Here is a 20,298-nt window from a genome sequence, read left to right as displayed (position 1 = left end):
CAAACTACCGTATGTTCAATTTAACCTAATTGTCTGTGTGTTTGTGTGTGTGTATGTGTGTGTGTGTGTGTGTGTGTGTTTTGGTATGTCTGTGCATGAACATATACGTGTTTGCACAGATTTGTATCTGCTGTGGGGTTCATTTGGAAGGCTAGTAAAACATTGCCACAACATCTGTGTGTATACGCATAGAAAAAAGCATGTAATTAAGGCTTTAACAAGGTTTACAAGGGTTGCAACTCAAGTTTATTTACTACTCTAATTCAGTGATGTCTACATGTGTACACATAAAGCTCCTGTCTGGATAAGTCATGGCCCAAAAAAGACTCCAAGAGACACTCTGTAAACACCAAGAGAGTAGAAACCAACTGGTGGGGCGTCGGGGGAGGTGCGTGACTGACGACCACCAGATCAGGACAGATAGCTGCCCTCTTTTCATCCACTGATGGTTTAGCTCTGCAGGCGGAATGCTATGCATGAGAAATGAAAGATCTATATAAATATAAATATAAATATATTTTATTTATATTTTATCAACATTCAGTTAAACTAGCAAGGTAGATAGGGATGTTACCATCCCTACCTGAATTAAAAGAAGTAAACTCGTAAGTGTCACAATATGTATAAGTTTAGTATGTTTAATAGTTTAATAGTTTAATAGTTTTAATATGACTACATTCACTTATATTATACAAAACACATTAAATACAGCCACAGCTGTCATTTAAATGTTCTTACAATGTGCTTCTTTAAATGTTCATTTAACAATGACATTTTTGGGAAATACTATCTGCACCAGAAGTGCTTTAGTCTTTTCTATAAAAGGCTTATGCATTTTAATAGCAATAAAAAACGTATATTAGCTGTTCAGCGGCTGGTCAGTTCAGCAACCTGTGCTAGCAGACATCTGATATCCGGCTAGGGTTTTGTCATGGGATAATAACACTTATCTCAAGCATTTCAGGGTTAAGTAGTGACCTCAAGACCGACCTCTCCCAGGTCCTCAGAGCGGGAACTGTTCAATCAAAATCAGGACTCAACATCAGGAATATCGCGTTCTGGCATGCTAAGCCCTTCTGGTTCTCTATTCTGATCAAACTGTGCTTCTGATACATATACAACAGTGCATTTGTGTGAGTTCTGCTGCGCTGTCATAGAGCCAATCAGATGAGGCCTTATCGCTACCTTATCGCCACTTTCATATGAAATGACCTGGATCGAGGGGAGAGTATTACTCAGCAGACACAGACACAAACCGTGTTTCTATGACTTTCGCCAGCTCTTGCATCCTCCTGTGGGCTTTCCTGCAGTTTTCTCCGTACTGTTTTAGATTCATACCTCAAGGATGATATCCGAGTACTTCACAAGAGGCTTTGCAGGAGTGTAACTCCAGACCGGCATCCTGCTGTCCAACCGTCTCCAGGCAATATTTAAGCCGGTGTTTATCAGGGTGAGGTCAGTGTCTGGGTGCAGTGGGGGCATACCTTTTACTTTAACTCTCACAGAAACCCTGAGGGGTCACCGGCACCCTTAGGTAGTATTTTAAGTAGAGGGAGGGTCTAAGCACATTCCCAGTGGGTGTACCTCTTAACCAGGTATGATGGTCACTTCACTCACGGATACTTTGAGTACCACCTCACTACATGTAAGACCAGGCCTGAGCGCTACATGCTAACAGCACATTCCAAACCTTAAGTAACCTGGTCCATTTCCATTTAGGCTTATGCCAAATTGATTTAAACACTGGATTGATCAGTCAGGTCACCTGCATTTGCACTTATAATATTAAGAACTTTGAATGATCTGATCTTACAACTTTTACTTATTTATCAGAGCTCTGAACTGAGCTAATTGTTGTTAACATATTTACTTATTCTAATCCATTTGGTCCTGGAAAGCTCTCTGTGACTCTAGCTGTCCCAACAGACATTTTATACAAAGCTGTCTTGGCTTGGTAATTGGACAAGAACAATTATGAGTGTGTGGGTAATAATGCATACTTGCACTTTCTACATTAGGGGCTCATTTCGTTATCTCTGCTCATCTCAGTTCTCAGCCCACTCAGCATCAGCCAGCTTGTTAGCATGTCACTCATAAAGACCTAAGGAGCGCTGGACAAAGGCTATTACCTTTGCCATTTAGCAATTCAGTCAATCTGAACTCTTATCAGCCAGAGATTGTGCCAAATAATCCATTGCATCATTTCAAAAGCCATCTAACGAGATAAGAGAGAAACTATGCATGCATCGTTTGAGTGGTCTTCCATACACATGCTTATAAAGCACTTGATGAGACAATATTCAACATCACCAATTCCACCTCATCCTGGTCATGATTACGGGAATAGTACCTTATCGCACAGCCTCGCAGGCCTTCCCTTTTTCCCTAGATTTTTTTGATTTAACGACACAAACTAGACCCTCAAATAGAAAACTCCCAGAAACCAATTGGGAGAAGGAAGAAACATTTAAATCACAAAGCATCCTTTTAGAACCTAGATTGACCCCAAGCGCATATATAGACGGACATAACAAAATGTCAAATGAACTAGGAAGAAATTTGAAACAAGGCAAAGCCACGTGGAAAACCACCAGTCAATGTCAGAGAGGCCTTCAGATTCTGTACTATTTCTTCACATTCTCGGGCATATTGAGTTGTAATTGTGGTATTAAACAATATGAAATGCATTGTAGACTTAATGATGATATTGAACCATTTCTGTTGTAGTTGTAGACCTCATGGCATGTTACGAATGTAGAAATAGTTGTGGAATTTGGAAACACTTTCATATGTTATATTTCTCTAATTGTTGCACTACCACTAATAATAATAATTATTATTAGGATTATCATAATTATCCTATTGCTAAAAAAACAACCGCACCCTGTCCAGTATTTATTTTCAAATAGGTGGCGCAACACTATATGTTTTTTTTAGGGCTGGGCAAGTTAACGCGTTAATTAAACGTTAACACAGTCTGATTTCAATGCGATTAATACAAATTTACGCATTAACACACATTCTCTTTTCTTTCTTTTTTTTCACTTTGATTTTTAAAGGTTTTGCCCACAGAATGTCAACATTCATATCAGAAATCATTTTTGTTTTTAGTTCCACTTACTTTACATTTAATTACACTTGCAGCAAGTGACTGTTTACAATTCCCAAATCTGTGGTGCTACTAATTTGAATTTAACTACACTTGTAGTAACTGTTGGTTTACAATTGTACTAATTAACTGCCTGTTTACAATTCACAAATCTGTGGTGTTCTGTAAGTTTCATATTCAACCCACACTGAGTGAGTCAATAAAACTCCCTCAAGATCACTTAAGTCTAGTTTTTGCTTATTAAGTACATTTGGTATGAATAATAATGTGTCATTCCATTTGATAATCTCATTTAACTTCAATTGGAGTGGATTTAAAACAGAATTTTAAAAGTATGATTAATCGCAAGTTAACTCACCAATACTATGCGATTAAACGCGATTAAAACTTTTAATCATTGCCCAGCCCTAGTTTTTTTAAGATACTACATTTTTTTAATATATATTCTTTCATTGTTCTCAACTTTTTTGTCACATTTTTGGATGAAAGTGTCTGCTAAATGCAAATGTAAATATAATAATACATAAAGAAATGATTCAAACAACAGCTGGTATGGAGATAAGTACAAAGACAGGTTTCAGGATACACATGGATGTTTAGATATGCTCCTCAGTCCACCTGTTCAATAAGTCATAGAAATTACAACGCTTGTTCCTGTGTCCATTCATCACATCCATGATGGTTGTGGGGGGGCGGTATGTGTCAAATAATACTCAAAACGAAACCAGGATCTGCACATGTATACATTACAGGAACCAACCGACTGTGGAGAAACTTTGAATAACCCCGTCTTTTAGGTGACAACCGGCAGGCCTAACACTGTTGACACAAGCCTCACCAAATGCGCATGCCCTTAATTCTCAATTGTCATCCCCCCACCCCACAACCCATCCCCCCCTTCCCATTCAACTAAACATGTCTTCAAAGGGTTCTTATGAGTTGCTCTCAACCACAAAACATTCCCCTCTTCAAGTATTTTCTTTCCACTAAGTCACTTTTAAGTCAGTTTGAGAGTCTTCAGGCTTTAGAAAGGAGGGACACTACAATGTTTGCAGACTGCTGACTGGAAATATAAAACATGCCACTACAAGCTTTGACATGTGTCCACTTTACTGGGCTTCCATTCTACAGATGCAAACAAGTGAAACCGCTTGGGGACAATGTTATAAGGCTCACTAACACACATACCATGACAGTCAACATACATGTATATCCTACACGTGTTGCAGATTACATTAACATAAACATGTTTATGTTTAAAGTCCCATGTGGATGCTCTCATATTCTTCTCAAAGTAAATCAGAAAAATAGCTGAATTACAACTCCATGGACTCACCTGAGTTTCTCCAAATCCGTTCCTCAGGTAAAGTCTCCCCCTATCGCCCCAAACGGTCGCTTAAGTAAAGTCTCCCGCTCTCACCCAAAACGGTATCTCTCTCTCAGTCTTCTCTCGGTCTGTCTTCTCTCTGTTCTTCTTGGGAGCCTTTAGGAATCCTTGGACACCAGAGAGAGGAGCAGCGGTGAACCACTGTAGCAGTCTGGAGTAAGTTCCATGATGAGGACACAGAAATGCACACACGCTCACACACTGTCATAAGAGTGTGCTAAGTACCTAGCGTGCTACCGCTAAACTTGTGTGAACCAGAGTGGGGAAGAGACACCTCTGACTGCCTCTCCCCTCCTCCCTCCTCCATGGTAGACACTGTCCCTCCTCCATGACACAGACTGACACACACACACACACACACACACACACACACACACACACACACACACACACACACACACACACACACACACACACACACTCAGTGAAGACATGCTCTCATACATACTCACAATTAATTTACACTAATGTTTATACATTTGTATATGTTACTTTACTTACTGTGTGTGTGTGTGTGTGTGTGTGTGTGTGTGTGTGTGTGTGTGTGTGTGTGCATGTGTGCACACCATATAAACACACACAAACACAAACACCCCCCCACCGTAAACCCACTCTATCACAAGTCCCACACACACACACACGCCCACACACACACACACACACACACACACGCACACACACATACACACACACACACACACACACACACACACACACACACATACACATGGCCCCCAGCTCCTCCAGATTGTGGGCTGGGTTCCCGCCCTGCACTCTCCAGGAGCCCTGGCAAAACTACTTCCTGTGTGTGGTGCATGTGTGTGTGTGTGTGTGTGTGTGTGTGTGTGTGTGTGTGTGTGTGTGTGTGTGTGTGTGAAGGTATGTGAGCGTGTGTGTGCGTGTGTGTGCATGTGAGAGGGGGAGAGAAAGAGAAAAAAGGAGTGAAAGAGAGTGGAATTAAGAGAGTGGGAGAGAGACAGAGAGAAAAAGAGAGTGAATGAGACTTCTGATGACTTCAATCTTGACCATAATATCGGACATCTGCATTTTAAAAACAATAATATAAAGTATTCTAAATAATTTCCAAAGCAAACCCATCATTTCCCAAATCCCATACACCAAACCTAATTTAACGCCAAGGGGAAACTGGCAATCTCATACACACAGATGTCACAGGACTTTTTATAGCACATTTGTGATTCATGACAAATAAATGAATATAAGTTGATACTTAATATTATAGAGTGCATTCACCCATGTAAATCGCAATTATAAATTATAATTGTGATTATTCCAGTCTAATAACTTTAAGCAAAAGTTCTTGAAGAAAATGTATTATATTACCTTCATCCCTAGACCTATTTGTCTGGTCGTTCCTGAAAATAACATACCCAAAGTTAAATGAGAATATCTCCACAACTGTAAGGGCTAAAATATGTAATCATGGTGTACAGATTTGCATGACTGCGTCATAAATTAGCTGTGATCCAAATCAATATGCAAGAATATGAATGAAAAGATGAAAAACGAGACGTTCCCGTTCACAACATAATGGCACGCATGGAACTGGCTTAACCAGCAATGTTAGCTTAACGCCAACATGCAAATTAACCACTTTGGGACATCAGAGAGCTGATTAGTCGTTGTGTGCCAGTGTGTACTATACGCCATTATAACGCCATTGCAATAACACATGTTATTGCAATGAAGAGGGTGACATTAGAGGCCCTTTGGAAATGCACTTCCTTAAACATGACCTAGGGGCACTCAGCGATGTGAATCCTTAATTGCTGAATTAATAGTAATATTTTTTAACGCAAAACATAAAGGCATGACCACAAAGATTAAAATGCTTGCCCTTATGAATGAATTTGAATTGATGAATGAATTTAATTGATGTATGAATGAATTTATGAACACAGTGAAACAGATTGCGTTGGCATCTGCAAATATTGGAAGAGGTGTTATTTGTGTTTAAAGTTCTGAGTGGGTTTGCCACTTCCTATATCTCTGACGTCCAAGGCCCTCCATCCAATATCATTTAAAATGTAGAGCAATTTGTGAAGCAGGAGAAAGCATGATTAACCTTAAGACAAGATTTAACAGGGAAAAGAGAAAACACACATTGTTTCAAAACAGTCAGTGAAACTTCTCATTCAAACCCAAAAGCGAAGGGTGTTTGAGATAGTTGTACTCTATCTGCCTTGCTGGCTCATCCCCCATTCCGATGGTGACTGCTGGGAGAAAAGTACACTAAACAGCAGAACATTGTGTCAGTTAAATATAACCTGAGCGATGTACGTCAAGCTAAGAAAATGGAGAATGGCTTGGAAAATTCTCTCGTTTCAAACAGAGGGACGGGGGGGGGGGGAACGCTTCTCCTTTAAGGACGAAACAGTAGGTGCAGCTTCCGCTATGCTGGAGGCCCCTTGTGTCCTGGCCAAGGTAGAGAGAGCTGACATTTACACCACGGAGAGAACGAGAGACCACATGGACCTGTGGAGAGAGAGAGGAGGAGAGGAGAGGGGGGGGATATGGGGGAGGGGGGGGGGGCTGTAGATAGATGAGAGGAGGAGAGGTGATGGAAGAGGATGTGAGTGTTGGGAGGAGACGAAAAGGAAGATGGTTTTATAGGACAGATACAAACTAATTCTCAAGAAGTCAGAGAGCATAGAGACAGAGTGAGAGAAAGATGAGAGATGATTGGAGAGAGAGAGATGGATAAGACAGCATTAAGCTTTAATGAGCCTACAAAGAATAAACTAGGTAAAGTGAGAGAGAGAGAGAGAGAGAGAGAGAGAGAGATGTCAATCGAAACAGCTATATGAGGATAGTGTAAGACATGAGAAAGGTGAGGAATGTGTACGTCAGAAGAGCGAGACAGAGAGCGAGAGAGAAAGAGAAAGTGAGAAGAGAGAGAGAGTAGGACGGAATGGACAGAAGGATGTGGTGGAGAGGAATGGAGGGGGGGATGGGATAATACCTTGAAATAAACACAAACAGAAGGTGGGCAGCGATCCATCAGGACCTCCAGGTGACCCTGAGAGGAGGGAAACGAGACCATCAGCCTCTCCCAGCAGATCCATGCTGGGCCATCCACCACAGAGACCTCCACATACCAGCCCTGCTTCACTGCTAGAACCAGCCACCCACCCTGACGTTTACAAGGCAAGGAACAAGATCATTATGAGCAAAATCAAGAGGTTGTCAGGTTTGATTGGCAATAAATCCAACAAACACATCCAGGGTTGTATTTACCTTTCAACATAAGTTAATGTTCAAATATATAACGTTATAATTCCAACAAAAAACACTGCTATAAAAGATGCTTTACAAGGGAGACAAAATGTGTGTGTTTTAAAGAATAAATAAAATATGTATATTAAGAATGTTATTAATTATACCCTACTCTCATCCCGGTCTTGCAAGTTCCCATTCTGTTCCTCTGCAGATGATTCTTGCCTTGATCCCGTTGAAAGATTTTTTTTTTATAATATGACCAAAGATTGATTGAGTTTCAATGAATAAATTACAAAAAAAAGTTATAATTGGAAATGAACAGTGTTTGGAATAACGCTGTTTAAAAGAACAGCGTTAGGTAACGCAGTTATTTTTTCAGTAACAGGGTAATCTAACTAATTACCGTTTCCGTCGTTACAATGCTGTTATCGTTACTGAACGTTAAATGCGGTGCGATACTATGAATTGATTGAATAAACTGCGTAATCCAAACGCACCCCTGGCTCCATACACAAATTGCTAGTGAGGAGACCGGGTGGGTTAACAACGAGATAAGCGATTATGATTGGCTAAGGCAGAGTCATTTCATGGTAGCCAATCAGAGCCACACACACACACCAAACAGATTTGAAGAAGCAGCAGAGATGGCGAGTCCGGAGCAATCCAATGAAAAGTTGGCATTTTCAAGGTGGAGATATAAGCACTACTTCAAATTCATTGAGGTCAAAGGCAAGAACGTGCATGTAAAGTGTACAGGAGGGAGGGAGGGAAGACTTTGTCGACATCCGTTGTAAGCAACTCTAATTTAATGAAGCATCTCACAATGAGTACAAATACCTACAAGTCTGTTCTACTTATTTCAACTGACTTGTGAAAACTGCTCAGAAAAATCCAAATTCTTTGACATATAGCAACTTTTGTTTTTTTACAGTAACACAAATAGTTACTTTCCTGAGGCCTCATGTACTAAGACTTGCGTGGATTTCTGACTACAACTTTGCGGACGGCAAAATGTGGACAGCTGCTGCGCACCAAAAAATCTGGATGTATCAATCCTTGCGTAAGCACGATTACACACAGATTCTCTTTGTACATCCCAATTAACGTGAAATTGAGCGCACATGCACAAGCCCGACTCTCCACCCAGTCTCCTCCCTCATTTAATATGCTAATTAGTATAAATAGGCCTGCAGTAGTGCCCTCGTTAGGAGAAATACATAGTTCTAAGAGGATAGCTCTTGGGAATCCGAATCGGCTGATAAGCCAGTCATCAACATGAGCCAAAAAATCATAATAGTCGCGGAACACCCGTTCATTTTGAATATCTTCTAACAAGGCCAACACTGCACACACACATGCATGCACGCACGCACGCACACACACACACACACACACACACACACACACATCGATTATAGCCACATTTTGCGCATGCTTTTATATTCTCATTTATTTGGATGCATGCTGACGATAGGTTGTTCCCATACACCCAAGGTGTCAATAACATGTACATAATTCGAAATTGGCCGACTGGTTCATTGATGGATTGATTTTAAGTAAAAATGGCTTGTGCTTACTCCACTCACATAATAATATTGCAGTCAAGAAATTCACAACACATGCGTGAAGAGAGATAAATTAGCCCAGATGTCATGTGTGGTCCGGAAAATATGTAACGTTTAATAAACAAGCCATCACTCAAAATAATATTGCTGGGGCTTCCTTTTAATTTCCTTTTAATTCCAATATTGACAATTTAGTTTCATGGGTCTGTTTAAATTTAGCCTAACAACAGTGTCACATTATGCGTCACGACAACAATAACGCATGATTGAAGTGCATTTAAGATCACACATTCCGACGTTCAAATTCACTTTGAACTAGCCTCATATTGCAATATTACTTCATGACTTGTGATCGAGTAGGCCTAATGCGCTGCAGTGCCTCTATGTGCCGCCAACTGACAAAATGCAGCAGAAATGTGTGTAAGCCAGGCATTTAGTTTGCGTGGAGAACCACACTTTCTCACGTCAAGTCAGTCTTTGTACATCCAAACGTTTGCGTGAGAAGTTGCTTACGCAGCTTTTTTGTGCGTAAGCAAGCTTTGTACATGAGGCCCCTGGTAACTACTTTTAGTATAAAGTAATTCAGTTACTAACTGAGTTACTTTTTGGAACAAGTAGTGAGTAACTATAACTAATTACATTTTTAAAGTAATGTTCCCAACACTGGAAATGAATTGGTGCCCAGTCAAGACCAGACTGATATTCATTGTGAAACGCAAAGGTGAAAATCTGGATGGTCTCTCAAGGCTAGAGGGTGTAATCTGAACTCAGCTCTTCTCAAACACATTCAGTTTATTTTCCCTCCCTGTAAAACTATTAACGGTGTTGAAAGTTCTGACAATGTACAGCTGGTAAGAAGTACTTATTTTTGTACTATAACGTATGTCCTGATACAGCTGTATGCTTTGGGCTAAGTGCTACCAAAAAAACAACAACTGGCAGTCCTCTAGAAGCCTAGATTACACCTGAGCTGAGTGGTTCTTCTGGGGTCTTGGTGGTTTTCTGTTGGTTCTGATAGACTTTTGGTGGCTGACTGGAGGGTTGATGGCCATCTATCATCGCCCATCCAACAGGTCAAACGTGGCAGGTTGACTAATGGACACACCCCAGCGCTTCACTATTGGCTCTCACTCACAGTCCTGACATCTCATCTCCTAATCATCTCCCGACACTTCGTCTCTCATCAAGTTCTCCTCCTTGCGGGCTCCTCGGCTCCTGACACCGTTTGGGGGTCGAGTGATAGTCAGAGAACTAGTGTTTATGAGAATTGTCAAGGTTTACAAAGAAAAAGGTAATGATATGAGTTTGAGCCCACAGGGCAACGAAAAGTTTGGTAGGTAGGAAACTTTGATAGCCGGGCGACAGATCGATAAAAGTGTGCCAGACAAAACACAATTAACACCAATTACACCACTGACAAGTTAAAACAAACACAGTGAAAGAGCTCTAGGCATTATCAGGCTATATATTATGTCCCATTAAGACAATGAACATACATGCGTGGCATCAATAGTTTATATATGAAGTAAAATTTGTAAAAATAAAAATCGAAACAAAACAAACAACAAAACATTGCTTGTTAAAGGGTAAGGCTAAATTAACTTACTAAAACAGCCTTGAATTCATAATGCTTGGCCTTATTAACCAACTGTAGGTCTAGGTCTGCTCTGAGTGAGAATTCATTAATTATATAACCTGACACAATGCAACAGGAAACCATATAGCCAAAAAGGGTTCTTTGGACGAGTGTGGATGAGTATTTAGCAGTACGGTATGTTGAGTGTGTACACAGGCCATAGTGCCCGCTGATAGAGTCTCACATTTGGTTTAACTGCCAAGACAAGCAAACTATCTTACTCTCGCTCATATCTTTTGTCAATTTGTCAATAACCGGAAAAGAATAGCTCTGCCAAGAGTTTGCCGTTTTATTCATCAAAAGAACGATTAAGAATGGAAATATTGACCATAAGGCCTGTTAATGATAATAATACAAATATCTTGGATTCATTCATGGTTCCTATCAAGGGACCCAAATATGCTTCACACATAGAGATAACAATATATTAATACAGGAACAGAAGGATATAATGGCAAACTGTTCCATTTGGATTGATTTCCAACAAGGGACAAATGAACAGAAGAAAGGATTCCAAAGCCCTGATGGAATGACATTGAGAATCACATGGTAATTATCTTTCAATTCAACCAATGTTAAAAATCTAAAATCAATCGATAAAAGGAAGCAATGAAATAAAGTGATAAAATAATACATAATAATACAACGAAACAACAAAACATAAAAAAGTATGAAAATCAGGATTAAGGGTGGGGAAGCTGACTTGATTGTTACATAAAATCTCCTTGATCACAAACACTACACTTTGAATTACACCCCCGACAAGCTTGAACCAACAGTGAAAGAGCTCTAGGCATTATCAGGCTACCTATTATATCTCACTCAAGACAATTGGAGCCTCGCAAATGGGTTGACACTTGAACGGTAGGACGCGGCCAGCGTTCCGGTAATCCAATAATTATTTTCAGAACTTTTGCCTCTAATCCAACATCTCATAAACCAAGCCCCTTCTCTTCCCACCTTCTTCTCTACACCCTTCCATTCACTTTTTAGTTTGAGAGGTTTTCTGCATCCATTCTTCCTCCAATAGAATCATATGTTAATCATTGTGAAGTGAAAGGCTTAAAGGAAAACCTCCAGGATTGTTCAACTTGGACCATATTTTCAGATCATTCTGGGTCTAAGGGTCTAATGTGGGCAACGTTTTTTTTTTAATTGGTGCAGTATTGAGCAGGAACACTGCATGCTATAATTCACAAAAGAGGGCTGCAATGTAATCCTTTGGGGCAATGTCATTGCGTCAATGTCCTCTAAAAGTTTTTTTTTTTTTGCCACTGATAGGTTAAGATAATATTCTAACATTATGGAAGAGAAATACAGAGTAATACAGAGAAATAAAACGTGTTTATTTACCTTTCACTTGATCACAGACTACATTGTTTCATTTTGCCGATTCAGTCTTTCCATCATTTGTCATAGGGATAACAGAATTTTTTTTACTGTTACTTGAACTGAAGGGATTGGTGAGCAAGAAGATGGGAAAGAGAATGACCAGACATTACTCTCACCCACAATTCTACCATTACAAAGCACTTCTGCAGTACCATCACAATAATATCACAAGACTTCTACAGTCATATCATAATGCTATCACAGGACTTCTACAGTACTATCACAATACTGCCACTTCAAAGTCCTTCTACAGTACTATCCCAATGCTATCATAGGTATTCTATAGTACTATAACAGAACTCCATGATAAACATTTATCACATTTTTGGAATGTGAAAAATTGTGAGGGTTTTGATTTCAAGGTTTATTCCAACAACTTTGTAAAATGTTGCTCTAAAGGTGAAGGCCGCAAATACCCCTCCAGTTTCTAAGGAAGCTGCTTCTCATAGTTAAACACTTCTTTTTGTGGAGCTTTTTTTTTGTGGAAACTTTCAATGAAAGAGAGAAAAAAGGGATTGTGTGTGTGTGCGTGTGTGTGTGTGTGTGTGTGTGTGTGTGTGTGTGTGTGTGTGTGTGTGTGTGCGTGTGTGCGTGCGTGTGTGTGTGTGTGTGTGTGTGTGTGTGTGTGTGTGTGTGTGTGGACGTGTGCTGGCGTGCATGTGGGCATGTGTGTTTATGACTGTGAGATGATAATTGATGCAGACGGAACAAGTTAGGACAACACAAGGAGGCAGCTGTTTGTTCCTGACCATTTGAACTAAGACACACAGGCAGACAATAACAAAATAAAGACTATCATAAGGTTTCTTATTCCTTATGTCAATTATGTCCGTACATAGTAGTACCAACTAAATCAATAAATCATTAATATTACTCTTTAAGGAAACGACACAACAAGAACGGGAAATCTGTTAAAAATATTGTGATACCTCAATACACAGTATGCTATGATGGAATTTTCACCCTTCAAGATCCTTTTATGGATACAGGTTTAATGGTTTTATTTTGTTTAATCTTGACAGGCGATGGTGACTGACCATCTGGTCATAAAAATAATAAATAATAAATAAAAGCATATTTATTAGCGATCGTATTGCATTTAATACAGTAATATTCATGAATTCCATCATTGCTTGAACTTACCGTAAAAGAGATCCCAGGGGGCTCAGCACTCTTCTAAAGTTCCAGCCGCAGGGACATTTTGAGCTCTTTTCATAGAAAATCCTTATCACGTGACCTCACATTCTGTTTTGCCACACGGATCAGCCTGGACCCCTAGCCACTCACATCAATTTCACTGGTTGGGATTTCTTGCCTTGACAGACAAACTCCTTCAGCCAATCAGCGTGACAAAACATGTGATGCCAGAGCCCGTCTACAGAGAGCCTTGGCACTCTCTATTGAGCCCCATTGTATCGAACTTGGTTGCAGTTCCATTAGAATTCCACTGGGGGTGATCGCATGAGTGCAGATTGAATTCTGCTAATGAATGCTGATTGGTCAGGGACGGACTTGCGACTGATTACGACCAGAGACCCCTCTTAATGACATCTGAAGCTGAAGCAGAATCAGAAACATTATCTTAAGGAGGACTTTCCATCAAAGTTAATTGTTATATATATATATATATATATTTAAGCAATAGATCACGACAGGCTGTGGTATACGCTCATTATACCACAGTTAAGGGGCGTTGTCCGTCCCGACGCGCAGCGGAGCGTATACCACTGACTGAAGTGATCTATTGCTTTTATAAAATGGTTATGTAAGTATGGCGAAATGAAAGTCATAGACACCCTCAATTTTGAAAAAGCGAGAAAGTCGGAAAAGCATTTTTTTTAAACAAATGCAAAAAAGTAGTCCCTCCTGACTGCCTGCAAAGTGTACGGCGGTTGCTATGCAACACACTGTAGCGTCCTTCAGAGAGAAGGCTAGAGACGGTAGCTTGGTTCGCCTTCTCTCTGAAGGACGCTACAGTGTGTTGCATAGCAACCGCCGTACACTTTGCAGGCAGCCAGAGGCACTACTTTTTTGTATTCGTTAAAAAAAATGCTTTTCCGACTTTCTAGCTTTTTCAAAATTGAGGGTGTCTATGACTTTCATTTCGCCATATTTACGTAACCGTTTTATAAAAGCAATAGATCACTTTAGTCAGTGATATTTAAGCAATATCACACGAGAGGGAGTGCTGTTGTACTGTATATCAGCACGGCTGTGATTCGGTCGTAGGCACGAGGCCGCAGGCCGAGTGCCGCAGATAATCACAGCCGTGCTGATATACAGTACAACAGCACGACCTCGAGTGTGATATTGCTTTTATACAACAGTGCTACGAGCACATTTTATTAGTTAACAGTAATAAGAAACAAGAGATTATGATTTGTTTGTTTAGTAATCATTTATTCGGCTCCGCCAACAAAAATAGTTCCGCAACTGAAGGGAGACTAGGCTGTTGCCAGGCAACACATATACATTCCTAGACACAAGCTCGCTACTCTGTGTCAGAGCGATAGGCTCTGCTCTGTGTCCGCCGCTACTTTGTATCATTTACATTTATCTGAATGTTTCCATTTATTGTGCAACCACTGAAATATGAGTCTGTTGACAGACGCTTTGGTGGCATGATGTGTGTTTCTGGTGAGTTAACAGCTCGATCAGACAGCACGTTGCTCCAGCGTTTCCGGCTCTCCATAGATGGTCTCCAGTAGCTTTTTAGTGAGCTTTCAGACCTACGAAAAAAGTTTTTGTTTAGATATGTATTTTATGTTCTGCGACACAGTGTCAAAATGTATAAAGCATCTCACCTATGCCCACTCACTGCCATGATCTCCCTCGCCTCGAGTCCCGCATCAGACAGTTTCTGTATGGCAGTGGCTCTCAGGCTGTGGTTGGTGTAAGACGTGTGTGTCCCCGCCTCCTTGCACATCCTGGGTAACATCTGTGCCAGCTGATTTACTCCCAGGGGAACGGCGGTAAACCAGAAGCCGTCTGTCTCCACTGTCCCCCTCCTCGGCTGCAGATACAGGGCCTTTGCACCAGGTGGGATTCTCTTTAAATATTTTGCGAGCGACGCTACCGGGCAGAGCGCATTTCCTCGCTCCTCGTACATAGCGCCCCTCCGGTTTTCTCTGTCTCTCTCCAGCGGGTCTTTATGATTTTTTGTTTCCTCATTGAACGACATTGTGAAATATTTTGCTCCGTTGTCGTCACTTTTCAGTATAAATGAGTCAGGTTTGAGGTCCCGATTCCCCTCTTTGCCCCTGCGTCCAAAGTGCAACTGAATGTCATACCAGACCTTGTTCAGTAAACCCTGAGGATTGTCTGGACTCAGCGCTGCCGCATATTTTAAGATGCGCTGGTCTTCAGGTGAGATCGGGGGGTGATGTGTTGTTCTGTCGATCCCTGCCCTTCTGATCTCTTTGACGACTCCTTTGAAGACATTATTAGCTGATGTAAACTCTGGGTCCTGCATCAAATTCCACAAACGGCTAACTGGAGGTTCGTTGATGTATCGATTCAATCCAGCCCGAAGTCCGAGGTAGCTGCTGATGCTGTAGAGCTCCCCTTTAGTTGTCCGGATCGATCCATAAAACTGCCTCAACACCGTGTTCAGCTCGGTCTTCTTAATCGATTGAAAGTTGACCTGGATATTTTTTAGATTAATCCAGGTCTGAAGGCAGTTCAGAGCCCAGGTTGTCTGCCTTACAGTGTTCGCTTCATTTTTGCTCTTCTCTAAGTTGTCGAGGTCGGCTGATGTCATATCAGCACACCTGGTTTGCGCTGATGTATCCAGGCCTCTTTCCTTCCCTTCGTCCTCCTCCGAGTCTGATGATGACCATTCATAGTTCAAATCAAATGTTATTTTTGGAAATATGTCCATCTTTACCGTGCAAAGTTTGCCACAATCTAAGATAGGCTATTTAACAGCTGATGTAACGTTAGCTAATAACGGTTATTAGAACGCCCGTACAGCGGAGTGATTATGTCTGTGAAAAGTCCCAGTGCTGTTATACTGTATATCAGCACTATGGAATGTCTCGTTGTCCAATCAAATTGCTCGGTTGGGACCGGTCGGAACTAACTGTTGTATAAACGGTCATTATACCACAGTGAAGGGGTCGCCGCCCCTCCGCTGCGCGTCGGGACGGACAACGCCCCTTAACTGTGGTATAATGAGCGTATACCACACCCTGTCGTGATCTATTGCTTAAATATATATATATGCGGAAGTGCCAAAGTGACTCAGAACTTGCCGTAGAGCAGGACCTCTAGCAGTGACGTCATCATATTTTTGAACAGATTTTTAGAACAGATAAGTGAACTTAAAAAAATAAATATTCAGCTGAATGTATTAGCTTAGCCCCCCCCCCCCCCCCCCCTTTTGAATGTGACTTTCAAATTACTTGACAAAAAATTACACCCTGAGAAAAGTGGAATTTGAGGGTGAAACCCCGTCGACTCCCATTCATTCTGCCCTCACTGGCGAGCGCCCTCGCATGGACAGATGTGTTGCCGCAACCAGTTCAGAAACCGGAAGTCACCAAAGAGTGCCAGTTCTCTTCATATTAGACATTCTCACCATTCACGCCATCATGGTGCACTGTTCAGAATGGCGAAAACCAGCCGGGAAACTTCCCTAGTGCATACTAATGTTCTTGTTGAATAGTCGTTGTTGTGTTTATTCTTGCAATAACTAAAGGCCAGTTTATGTCGTTAACTACAACACAGTCCCCAATTGGCCCCAATCACATTTTAATTTAGAGGTCCAGACTGATCCATGTAACGAACCAGAAGGTGAGGTCATATCATATGTCTCCATTATATTTGGGAACGGGAACAGGGATCAAAATCTTGGAAAATATGTATAGCAAATTTCCCACCTCATCACCTTGTAACATTTCCGGAGCACTGCCGGTACTGCTGATGACGTATTTGAATCCGCAAATGTTTATTTATTAGTTTCTATACTCAACTAGGATTGGTTGCTGGCTATAAAGGCCTGTCAGTGCTGAAGAAGATTGCGTGTTGAGGCCTCAACATCATTGTTAAATAAACACATATTTGGACCCTTGCATCCTCGATGGAAAACACCTTAAGCGTATTCAACCAGTTGTGTGTGGCTTACAGCCTTACCTTGATATTGCTGACCTCCAGTGCATGGGGCTGCAGGCTACTTCTTGTTTAGTGTGGATTATATTTCCTGCTGAATTCTGTATGTGGATGATGCCACAACAGTGATTCTTACTTGATGTAAAATTCGCCTTAGCATCTCAAAGTTAGTTTTTTTCTAAGTAAGTGCTGATATATATGTGAACCGTCCCCACGGTTCACATATAAATCCGTTCCCTCGGATTCCCAATCCGTGCACATGGATTTGGTTCATTCTACACAGCAGGGATTCCCCATGAAGCATTGTGATGGCTCACTGGTCCTACACAGGCCTCATGCATGAGCATAAGATAAATTCAAGATGAGGCACATCTTTACTATATAGAGGTTTATCTTTAATAAACAAAATATCAATATCAATATAAATATTCAAATATCATCATCATTCAAAGAATTTAGCAATATATTCAAAACAATGTTAAAAAATTACAATATTTGGTTTACAATGAACAGAAATATCTAAGTTTTACAACATTCATGATGTACAGCGATATTCTCTTTTTTCTCTCTTTTTTGGACACGATTATAAATCAGTGGTTGGAGTTGCTTTATGTCATGCTGCAACTCTATAGACTATAGCACACAAGAAGCCTCTAAAATGATTGTAAAGCCAACGTAACTGTACAGTCAAATATGTAAAGATAAACCCTACATTCAATCATTCATACTGTATAGATGATAAAGCCTACATTCAGTCAATCATACTGTATAGATGATAAATCCTACATTCAGTCAATCATACTGTATAGATGATAAACCCTACATTCAGTCATTCATACTGTATAGATGATAAATCCTACATTCAGTCAATCATACTGTATAGATGATAAACCCTACATTCAGTCATTCATACTGTATAGATGATAAACCCTACATTCAGTCATTCATACTGTATAGATGATAAACCCTACATTCAGTCAATCATACTGTATAGATGATAAACCCTACATTCAGTCATTCATACTGTATAGATGATAAACCCTACATTCAGTCAATCATACTGTATAGATGATAAACACTACATTCAGTCATTCATACTTTATAGAGGCCGGTTTAAATCAGGCGTTTACCGTCACAATGCTCATGGGGAATCCCTGTTGTGTAGAACACACCAAAACCATGCGCACGGATTGGGAAAACCATGTGCACAGTTTCGGAATCATGCATGGATTTACATGTCAAGGTATTTTTTTTCTACCATGTGACCCCAGGGGGGCTCCATAAAGTAGTATAAGTACATGCAGTGGACATAAAATGAAGTAGCTCAGTTTAAATATAGCATATAGAGAGTATCTACCTGGTACGTTATATACAGAAGCACTGAGCCATCGTCTGGAAGTCCTTTCTAAAATCTGGAATTCCCATTCCACACCTTCCTCACTTTTGGGTGGTGGGAGGTCATACATCCTAGGACATGGTAATAAATGATGTGTGTGGGGGGGTGAGGGGGTCTGTATATTCACCTTTGAAACCATTAAGACAGCAACCATCTGAACACAAGACTAACATTGGGCCGTCTCTCTATTAACTTGATCTAAAGTAATGCACTCTATGTGTTGTTTTGTTTCATCTGCATTATCCACCTGAATTAGTTCCCATGTCTCTCCTAATCACACAGCCAAGAATAAACAGAAGGAGAAGTTACAAAACACATGTTGTGAAACAAGAAACTTTTTTTTCCTTTTTTCTTGTCTATTGTTTGATGAATCCCCTCTATTGTATGCTTGCATAATCCTGTGACTTATTGCAGAGCCGCTGAAACTATCCTGTAACTATGGCAATGGGTGCAAACATACTCGCCTGGAATTGCTTGAAATCGTAGACTGTACAAGATATCTCTCTGGCTCCCCGCCCTACCTCTATCTACCTCTCTATCAAATCAAGTATTCCTGTGGTTTCTGCCTCTCTTCCTCTCCATTTTTCCCACACGCTCTCTATCCCTGTCTAGAGAGAGTGATCATTTACATTGGAAGAGATACTATTTGAGAGATCAATGCAGTGAGTATAGGAATAAATGATAGAGAGAGCATGAGAGAGAAGGGAATAGAGAGACGAGGCACAGGCACAGAGTCAATCTCAGAGCACAACCCCGGTTACACCTCCACTCCCGCCAGCAAATCAACAATGAACAATAGCAACTATTTTCATAAGATGACAAGCTGTTGTTTTATCATTGGGGAAGTAAAGTATAATTAGGGAGGAATTTAATCCACCCAATCCACCCAAAACAAAGGCCTCTCTGTTAGCTTGCCGTCCCCTGGCAGACATTAGACTAGACAGCCGTGTGATGCCCGGGTTTGTTTGAGAAGCTATTAGCCCTTGCTAGAAGCCATTAGCAATAGCTAGGAGCCTTCAGCACCGTGCAGGAATCTGTGCAACTTATAACTTATAAATTCCAATACTGAAACAACTGGGGGAAAATACATAAATCCTCAAATAGGTGACAGTTAATACCTTGCTCAAGGGCTTCTTGTCACCACATAAGAGAAGAGTCATTGGCATGTTGTTGGCTTGTCTCCTGAGCTAGTGGCAGCTCTTCTGTAGTGATTCACTGCACAGAAACTAGACAAAGTCAACACTGGCTTCTAGAAACCCTCTTGGCTACATACCAACAACAAAAACTAGATCTTATTTACTGTCAATGCTGATTACGACCATACAACTGTCCATCCAAACAACCATTTTTCTAAGGTCCAACTATACATTCAACCCTCTGCCCATCCATCCATCCATCCATCCATCCATCCATCCCTTCATTTAGTCTACCTGTCTGTCCATCTACCCCCCATCAAACCAACCC

This window comes from Micromesistius poutassou (genome assembly GCF_964030765.1).
Source record: "Micromesistius poutassou genome assembly, chromosome: 6".
Taxonomy (NCBI): Eukaryota; Metazoa; Chordata; class Actinopteri; order Gadiformes; family Gadidae; genus Micromesistius; species Micromesistius poutassou.
Note: the sequence above shows the minus strand (reverse complement) of the source record.